The sequence below is a fragment of the Chelonoidis abingdonii genome, chromosome 1 (assembly GCF_003597395.2).
Source record: "Chelonoidis abingdonii isolate Lonesome George chromosome 1, CheloAbing_2.0, whole genome shotgun sequence".
Lineage (NCBI taxonomy): Eukaryota > Metazoa > Chordata > Testudines > Testudinidae > Chelonoidis > Chelonoidis abingdonii.
In genome coordinates, this window is record NC_133769.1 from 208,488,500 (window position 1) to 208,499,227 (window position 10,728).

Here is a 10,728-nt window from a genome sequence, read left to right on the forward strand (position 1 = left end):
ATTCTAATAACTGTACCTAAGAGTATTTCTTTTGAACATAAAAAGAAGGGTTAGTTCTCAGTCTAGGCTTGCCCAGACAATTTACTTGACAACTACAGATTGTTGTAGTTGGTGGTATGAGCCCTTATGTTTATATCTGTGTATCTGTGTAAATATGTATTGTGCATCTGTACAGGTGTTTCCATAGTAGTACAACCACCTTAGGGGGCAGAACAAACAGGTGAAGGGGCAGCATAAAAGCAAGAATGCCCTGTGTTGTCTGACCTGTTCAGGAATGACATATTTTTGACTGAACAGCTTTAAACATTTTAACTGGTGTCCATGTTGCTTTATGAATGAACAAGTAATGAACCAGATCCTCAGCTGGAGTGAAATTAGTAGAGCTCCACTGATTTACATCACTTGAGGATCTGGGCCAGTGAGTGCATGTCAGATGTGGACATACGCTCTCAGAGTTTTTCAAGAAAAATGTAACATTCCTAGTAACAATCAATTTGTCAGATATCTAGAATCAAGGGAATGTATCCAAACGAAGAATATGTTGCTATCCCTTTTGACTCAAACAGCTGGTCACAGTTCAGGGCCCTGAGGGCTGTTCCAGGTGGGATGAGAAATTGAGGCTGAAGGCTGGTACCTCTGATGAAATCTTGTTTATTTACAAGAAATGTACAAAATCCTGTTTTCCCAAATACAAGAAGAACCAAAAAGAAGGAACCAGTTCCTTTGTTTGCTGACCAAGGCAGTCTTTCCAGCCAACACTATATACCCAAAAAGCTTTTTCTCTTCGCTTTATCTCACAGTTCCATTTCTGTGCTTCCAGGCCATGTCCGGTTGGCATTCTCTCTTTGTGTGTGCTCTGTTTGTCTCTCCTTGTGCCCTCACAACAGACCAAACCCCTTGGGTCACATGACTGAGTATCTACTCAGCTTTTCCATGTGCCTGTGTTTTGGAATGCTACTGCTAGCTGTTTCAACCACCTGATTACAATGGTTTCTTCACATTTATCCTGAGTGGAAAGTGGTGACCATACGTGACCCATAGCAACAGTAACTATCCCAGATTTTCCCTCTCATTTATATAGGTGAAATCTAAATGATCAGCATCCCATTTAGTCTCCATTATTTACAAATATACAGGCCAATATTTTCAAACGTATGCCAAATATTAGGTACTTAAATTCATATTTAGGCATATAAACAAGTGGCCTGATTTTTCAGAGATGCCAGTATAGGCCATCATCTTACTATGTCTTACACTCTTCTGTTTCATGCCTTTTTTGTGACATAGTCTTAGCATACCCCTTACATTCATTTTGCATGTCCCTTGATCATCAAAGCAATACAGGTTACATTATCTTAATACCTACTTCATTTGCTAATCCACTTGCAGCCAACTTGTAACTTACTCCACTCTTTACCTTATTGCTGAATTTTACTTCTCAATAGTAGGCGCCAGGCTCCCAAGTACCACTTCAAAGAATATCAGGAAGAATTTGACCTTGCCATTTTCAGGTCATGCCACAAGACCCACCTTTTTGCCATAGCTTTTCCGTAAGTACTAGAATAGAAGTAAACCAAAGGGCATTCTCAAAAGTAAAGCCCACAGCTATACAAAAGAGTAGGATGGAGAACTTAGAGGCTTTCAATTTTCAGAGGCAAAGAATATCACAGGGTGGTGAGGGTGAAACTCCTCTCACCCTGCCTTGGAGGAAAAATTCTGTCAGGAGTCGTCATAAGCAACCTTTCCTTTTCTCTATGTACATACCACTAAGACTGCCTCGGTGAGCAGCTTATCTATTATCAAAAACTAGAAAAACGAGACTGAATAAAATTTCAAATAATGTCCTTGGTTTACATCCATTGAAACTCAGTGTACATTCAGGGTTCATTGTTGTAACTGAGAACAAAACAAAGCCTGCAACCTTAATCAAAATACTGGTGTTTATTATAAAAAAACAAACAAACATTCAACAACTTGTATGTATCATATACATTTATAAATACTTGGGGCCATTTTCACTGATATGCTCTGGCTTCTCTGTGCTACTCCAGTAAGGCAAAGCAGCCATAAATCCAGCATAATTGGACAATTATGGCTACTTTTGTGTCAGAGTGGCTTGATACAACTGGAATGCACCAGTAAATCTGACCTCCGATGCAGAGTCAGTGCACATTTGAATGTTATTTGAAAAGTGAATTTTTAAAATGTGTTTTAAATAAAAGAAAGCAATTGGAATTTAAATTGAATTATTCTCAAAACAGCAATATTATCAGTTCTAATTAATTACTATGGGAGCAAATTCACTGGCATCAGTGATACATACTCAGACAAATATTCCGAAAAGCTAAATAAAAGTAAACCCAATAAAATGAAAACTACCAGTTCCTGAATAAGGATAATTTCTGACAAGTGAAAACTAGGAGTGAAGTTCTGGCCCCAGCATAGTCAGTAGCAACACTCTTACTAATTTCAATGGAATCAAACTATCATTCTAGATGCTTGAAGCTTGTGTCGGTAGACATTTAGAACTTGTAAAAAGATCATATGCCAATCCAGAAATAATGGAATCTTGGAATTCCATTGATAATTTCTCTACTGAAGAAAGATCTATGGACCAATTGCCCTTCTGGATCACTTTTTCATCGAGTGTTGTCCAAAGTATGGTCAGTGACAGACTTTTTAACTGCTGTATTATTTTACTGAGCACCTGCATGTGATAAGCAGAGATGACTTGTGGCAGAAAAGCATGGTCTTCTGCTAAAACATGACAGGAAGCAGTGTTTTTTTCCCCCAGTTCTGTTAAAGACTTGCTGCATGATTTGGAGCAACTCTCTTCTCTGTGCGTCAGTCTCCCACTCATAAATGGAGGTTAATAATACCTGCCTACAGAGCTATTGTGATACTTAATTTATAGAATCATAGATTATTATGCTAGCAGAGACCACCAGATCCATATTCTGACCTCGTGTATATCACAGGTCACCAACACACCCGGCACCTACACACAACCCAACAACCAAAATTAGTCCAAAATATTACCACTCTCGGAGACAAAGTATTCATATTAATATTTGTAAAGAGTTTAGAGATTCTTAAATGGAATATGCTACTGAAGTGCAAAATAGTTTTGTATTTTAGTGTATACTGTTATCATTCAAGCTTTTATGTCCCTTGTCAACGTCAGTTACAACAGTTCATTTATCAAGAATCAGACATTGTTTTAATTCCATGATAAACTATATAGCTTAAGTCAGAAAACTGTAAATCATTAATGACTTGTTGCAGCCAAACTAGTGATATACACCATAAGGTAAATCCAGACAAATGATAAGAAAGTCATATATGAATATCAAACAGTTACAGCTTTGCACAAAAGAGTACAAAACTAAACAAGCCAAAGTTAACGTAGCAACAATGTATTGAATTAAATTCAATTGTGAGATAAGTGGAGTTAACATATTTAAAGCATGAGATCAAGTTCCTGGTACTGCAAAAAGAATTTTAAGAGAGGACTCTTCAAATTCCTTAACATGCTTTAGTGAAATTGCACACTGACTTAAATGCAATGATATATCAATGATATACGTGAGATACATCGATGATATTTTCATCCTTGTGACAGATGGCCTAAAGTTCCTCATAAATTTCCACCACAGCTTCTTAATAACCGCTGCTCATCCATCAAATTCCCCCTAGAATACTCCCACAACAGCATCAATTTCCTGGAAACCATGATCAGCTTCATCAATGGAACCTTACAGACAACTGTATACAAGAAACCAAGGAATCACCACACTTACCTTCACAGATCCAGTAACACACCAAGACATTTATCTACAACCAGGCACTCAGATACTACAGATGATGCACTGAGGAGAAAGTCTGGGGTATGCACCTTAACACACTTAAGACCTCCTTCACCAAACAAGGCCACTCTAACAGAGAAGTAGATTGCATCATGGCACGGGCCACCCAAATACCCCAAGAGAACATTCTTCAATTCAGGAAAAAAATCCCTCTGACTGCACACCCCTAGTTGTCATCTACCATCTAACGCTGGAACACATATGAGATATTAAACAATTATAACCCATACTCCATGAGGATCACATCCTGAAAGAAATCTTTCCTGAACCCCCTCTTCTGGCCTTCACATAACAAACTTCACCAAGCTCATAATCAAAAGCAAGCTCCCCACAGATCAGAACACAGCAACTCAAAGCGCTGCCACATCCCGCCACAACAACAGATGCAAAACCTGCAGCATATCTCTACTGCTACAATGATCAACACCCCCCACAAAACACCTTTCAGCATCCGTGGGTCCTAAACTTGCGTATCACAGTATGTGGTGCATCTCATGCAGTGCTGTAAATGCCCCAATAACAACTATTTGGGCAAAACCAGACAATTGCTGTGCTCTCAAATGAACTCACACAGGAAAATGGTAAAAGACAAAAACAACATACCATCAGTGGGCAAGCACCTTTCACAAAACCATCTCTCTATATCTGACCTATCAGTCCTTGTCCTTGAAGGAAACCTGCACGCTTTCAGAAGACGAGCCTGACAGCTTAAATTCATAACTTTGCTAGACACTAAAAATCATGGATTTAAAGGCATGGGATTTACGGCAAATTACTACAATCAACTAACTAGCCCTCCTATGTCCTACAACTGGAAAGGTGATAATTGCCCACTTCACCTTGAATGATTTCTTACAACATGTTAACTCCTTATACTCTGACCATCTGTTCCCTTGTATTTAGCCGTGACACTCTGAGTACCTTACCCAGACCTGAAGAAGAGCTCTGTGCAAGATCAAAAGCTTGTCTCTCTCACCAACTGAAGCTGGTCCAATGAAAGATATTACATCACGCACCTTGTCTCTTTAAAACAACAGAATTTTGATCTTGATCCAGAAAAATGGGTCCTTCATTGTAGCAGCATAGAATCGCACCAACATCAAGATGCAGACAGTAATGGCATAGTTGTGATTTTCAACTGCTTAATAGCCCCTGGGTACTGAATAAAGGAGGGGTGGCTTTTGCTTCTAGGTCTCTTTCAAGACTTTGTTTTATTTTCACTACCTGCTGGGTGGTACATGCACCTATGCTTCTCTGCTGTTTGTTTCCCACCTTTTTGTGCTTGGGTTTACTACTTTTAATAGGGAGGGAAATAGGATTTCATGATGGTTGGTGTTACAAGAGCTAGTGAGTAGCAGGCTAATGCATGCTCTTTCCTGGTGGAGAGGATTGTATGTGAGTTCTTTTATTCTGCCAAACAAGAGCCAACACTGATAAAAAATACTCCCCTATTGGCATTCTCTCCAAACCTCTGCGGTGTAGGCTATCGGAACAATGTGTACTTCCTGGTGCCAGCATTCGCTCTCTTTAATTACACTTCTATTTGTCACACAGCCATCAGCAGGAACTAGAACATTTAGCTATGCACTACACACTGTACAATAAGTAAACCAGTGTTTAGCTAGCGCAAACTATTTTCTCTTTGTCCCCATCCCAGCGGAAATGGTACAAACACACAAAAAGTACAGATTAATCTTATCCGCAGCGCTGCCCAGGAACTATGTCCACCTCATTGTGCTGTTTAAGTAGCATATAACTATACCGGCAATATAATATTTTGTAATCATTTACTCCTGATTAAAATATCAAGAGGCCTGCCTATATTCCTTAGTCTTTCCTCTGGCTGCTGGGGGAGGAATGGGACGTGCCTTCACTTCTCCCATTTGACTGGTGGAAGAACGGGCACTATACTCTTGTTTCTGTGCCGAGGAGAGGAGTCCATTCTTTTCCTCCTTCTGGCACTCACCATGCTTGATCCATTATATACACGTGTCAGAGCAGGGAGTGTTCTGCAATTAGATGGTATGGTCAATGGAGGGTCAATTAGCAGAATCAAGCAACATGTTCAGCAGTTCTCTCAAACCATTGTGTTCAGCTGTCTAGAGAAAAATACATATGCACCGTAACAGAGCATACCAGCCAATGTTAAACCTGTCATTCACCATATCACATAATTGGGCTTGTCATTGGCAAAAGCATTGCTTCTAGCTCTGTGTAAGAATGAGTCTATTGTTGAGATGAGCCTTTTGTTGAAAAAGTTGCAGAAATGATGTATGTCTAAAATAAAAACACTAAAGCTGATAAAATAAACTTCACATTTTAAAAATTTCCAACAAAAAGGGGACAAATTTTTCACAACATTTTTCATGCCTGATTTTCCCATATTTTGGACTGGCTCTACAAAACACCTATGATGAAATCCTAACCCCATTGAAACAGATAAGAGTTTTTCCCACATTTAGAGTGCAGTTTTACGTTAAAGAGTTATTCTTAAAGTTGGCATTTTGCATCTCAGTAGTTTGTAGATGAAATCCACATTGTTTTCAAATTTAAAATTCTATTTCTAATGGCAAACTCAGTCTGCAATCTGAAAGTTAAATTGGGTTCTGTGTGGCTCATGAAATATAAAAAATAAAAGTACCTGGTATAAAAGTAGTGGTATATATTTAGCTATTTTGTTGATAATCCCCCAATTTGAAATAGAATTGTGTTCACTCTTCCATAACTGTACTGTTCCCATCCTGTGGTATTATAATATATAGGATATGCTTTTCTGCCAATAAGCAAGACCAACCTCACAATTTGTGAGGGCTCAGGAAGGCAGAAAAGATGAAAGTTATCAGCCTTGGTGACTTCTTCTGGAATGATTAATATGGGCATGACTTTGGTCAATTGCCAGAGGGTAAAATATGCCAGTCCATCAGTGACTGAACTTGAACTATATGCAGAGATCCAAATGACAACCTGCTTTGTTTGTATCTATGGCTAGCCCTATTCAATGGGTGGTGGGTATCGCAGGCCAGTGAAGGCTAAGACTTTCCAAACAACCCCACCCACATGCCACCCCGGATCCCCTCTGGCTTCCCGCTCTTCCCCACACCTGGGACCATTGCAGTCTGCACCTGGAACTTGGGGTGGCTTCGGCCGGTGCTCAGGCCACCTGGCACTCCAGGGCTGGGGGCACTGGGGCCATGCCACCTGCCCGGCACTGGGGCTGGGAACACCAGAGCCACACCACCCTCTCAGTGCTCTGGGGCTGGGGGCGCTGAGGCCATGCCGCCTGCCCAGAGCTCCGTCACTGGGGGCGCTCAGGCAGCTTGGGGCTGGGGGACTGCCTGAGCCTTGGGCAGAAGGGGTGAAGACAGGGGCTAGCCTCCCCCAACAGGTGTTCACACACCACCCATGCCCTATTCCCCACAACCATTCTGCTCTGACAGTCTTAATGGCCTGATTTGTAAAGCCATAGAGATCTAGAACCCAGGCCTATAGAGCAATCAGGCAGTAGACAGCTCCAGGCTGCCACACAGCAGCACTTGTAACCAATTTGTGCTCCACTTTCCATGACTGGCTGTGGACACAGCCCACAGGATGTTCTGCCTTAAAGGTTTGACAGACAGCAGCATCATGGCTCCTGATTGGCTCCCTGCCCGATATAAACCCAAGGGGCATTCCAGGAAGTGTCCAGACAATTGTGTGGATTTTCTGTAGCTACCATGACTGGTCTTTGGTCTTGAATTTCTGGCTTGATATCAGCTTGATTTGGACTTTGCTTCCTGACTCAGACCCTGAAACCTGACTTGGACTCTGACCCTTGGTATTGACTCTGACCTGGATCTGACTAGGAACTCCTCTGCTACTCCCAGCCTCAGATTTGCCCTTGCTCTGACCCTTGGCTCTGACTGCCCTTGTTAGGATCCTGACATATTTGTTCTTTTTTCCTCACTCCGATCTCCATGCCGTTTTCCCCTGTTGCTTCTATGCATGGAAAATCATCCCAGTCCTGGGTTTGCAAGGTCTATATCTCCTCATTTAAATCCCTTCCAAATGTTCACTTCTTCTGTGTGGCACACAAATGCTCTAAAAAGAAATGTGGGATGGAGATAACTTGTCAGTTTTTCCTCTAGTTTTCCTAGTTTGTCCTTCCTTCTCTGGGCCCATCTGCCTAGATCAGGGATCGGCAACTTTTGGCACATGGTCCAACAGGGTAAGCCGCCTGGTGGGCCAGGTCAGTTTGTTTACCTGCCCCCTCTGCAGGTTTAGCCAGTTGCGGCTCCCAGGCCAATGGGAGCTGCAGGAAACAGTGCAGGCTGAGAGATGTGCTGGCCGCCACTTCTAACAGCCCCCATTGGCCTAGAATGGCAAACCGCGGTCAGTGAGAGCTGTGATTGGTCAAATCTGTGGACATGGCAGGTAAACAAACCAGTCCGGCCCTCCAGGGGGTTTACTCTGGCGGGCTGCGGGCCAAAGGTTGCTGATCCCTGGCCTAAACTGTAATCTTTTCTGGGTAGCTGCTGTCTTTATCTGTTGTGCATAGTAAGAAGTATATTATTGGTATTAAACAAGTAATAAAATTAGGGTTTGTCAATACATGAAAATGTATCCAGAATAAATTAAGATGTGAGTTTAAAGCCGATTAACTATTCCTAATTAAAACCATATGTGGCTGCTCTTATTCCAGAATAAAAATGCCTTATTCTGAATTATCTTAATCCACTTAAACTAATTGGAGGACAGGGGAAGGGGTGAAAGCACTCTTATTCCATAATAAGAGTGTCCACACATGAAGTTTGTCACTGTGCCTCCATGCATCACGTAAGAATATAAGAATGGCCATACTCAGTCAGACTAAAGGTCCATCTAGCCCAGTTTCCTGTCGTCCAACCGTGGCCAGTGCCAGGTGCCCCAGAAGGAATGAACAGAACAGGTAATCATTAAGTGATCCATCCCATCGCCCCTTTCCTGCTTCTGGCAAACAGGGCCGACAAGGAGGAGGGGGAGCCAGTACAAATTACTGGGGCCTGGCAGTCCAGAAGGGGGCCCGGCTTCTCTGGCTTAGTCGGCCCTGTTTAGCCAGTCCACCCTTGCTGAGGGGCCTGAGAAAAAATTTTCACTGGGGCCCAACCCGCTCTCTGCAGCTCTGCTGGCAAACAGAGGCTAGGGACATCATCCCTGCCAGTCCTGGCTAATAGCCACTGATGAACCTATTCTCCATGAATTTATCTAGTACTTTTTTTTAACCCTGTTACGGTCTTAGCCTTCACAACATTCCCTGGCAAGGAGTTCCATAGGTTGTATGTTGTGTGAAGAAATACTTCCTTTTGTTTGTTTTAAACCTGCTGCCTATTAATTTCATTTGGTGACCCCTAGTTCTTGTGTTATGAAAAGCAGTAAACAACACTTCCTCATCTGCTTTCCTCTACACCAGTCATGATTTTATAGGTCTCAATCATATCTCCCCCTAGCTGTATCTTTTCCAAGCTGAAAAGTCCCAGTGTTTTTAATCTCTCCTCATATGGAAACTGTTCCATACCTCTAATAATTTTTGTTGCCCTTTTCTGAATCTTTTCCAAATCCAATATATCTTTTTTGAGTATCTTTTTTGACTACATCTGCACGCAGTATTTGAGATGCGAGCATACCATGGACTTATATAGAGGCAATATGATATTTTCTGTTTATTATCTATCCCTTTCCTAATGATGCCCACCATTCTGTTCGCTTTTTTGACTGCTGCTGAACATTGAGTGCATGTTTTCAGAGAACTACTGACAATGACTCCAAGGTCTCTTTCTTGAGTGGTAACAGCCAATTTAGACCCATCATTTTATATATATAGTTGGGATTATGTTTTCCAATGTGCTATTCTCACAACTGAGAATAACAAATTCAGGACAAGCTGCTGGGGAAAAGGGCAGACACACCCCAAAATCAGTGGTTTTTCTTCCATGAGATATATCAATCCAGCAGCAAAAATAAACCTCTGTCTCATCACACTGGCTAAGAAGAAGTCAGAAACGCAGCCTCTTTAGGTATTCCAGTCCAGGATTCAATACCCAGACACTAGACTTAATGATGAGTGGTTATTTAAAACAAATTTCATCAAACAAAAGGGTTCTTCTGATCCCAAAGGACCAGCCACATCCTCAGGTTAATATATAACTAAGATCTTATCCAATAATCACGGTGTTGCCAATCTTTTAGTATCTAATATCTAAAGGTTTATTTATAAAAAAAGAAAAAGGTGAGAATTAAAATTGGCTAAAGGAGTCAAATACATACAACAATTGCAAAGTTCTTGGTTCAAGCTTGTAGCAGAGATAGACTAAACTGCTGGCTTGTTAAGTCTCTGGTTGCTTCCAAATCATTGGAAAGTTCTCAGTCCCTTGGTTAGAATGCTCTCATTAGTTTAAGTTCATAGCTGAAAGGTTTGAGCAGGAAAGAAGCAATTTTTATAACTTCTGACAAGTGAAGGGAAACCCAGCCTTCTCACTGTGGAAAATTACAGGGAACAAGATAGTGTTTGGAGTGATGTGGGCAAGTCATATGTCCATGCATGCTTCACTTAGTCATAATAGAAGCTATTACCCATGCTCTAGTTAGCAGGTTCACAGGAAAGTCCATCAGGTGTGGATGGGTGTCTTCCATGGCCCATTGTGAGTTAAGTATTTGAATAGTCCCTTCACAATGTGCAGGCTACATACCTTGTGGGTGTTACCCATGAGCAAACATTTGAAATACATGTACACTGTTAATATTAATAACTTCAGATACAAAAATGATATGTCTACAAATAGCAATCATATTCAGAAAATCATAACTTTTCTGTTGACATCTTACTTGACATACTTTGTATAAGATTTCT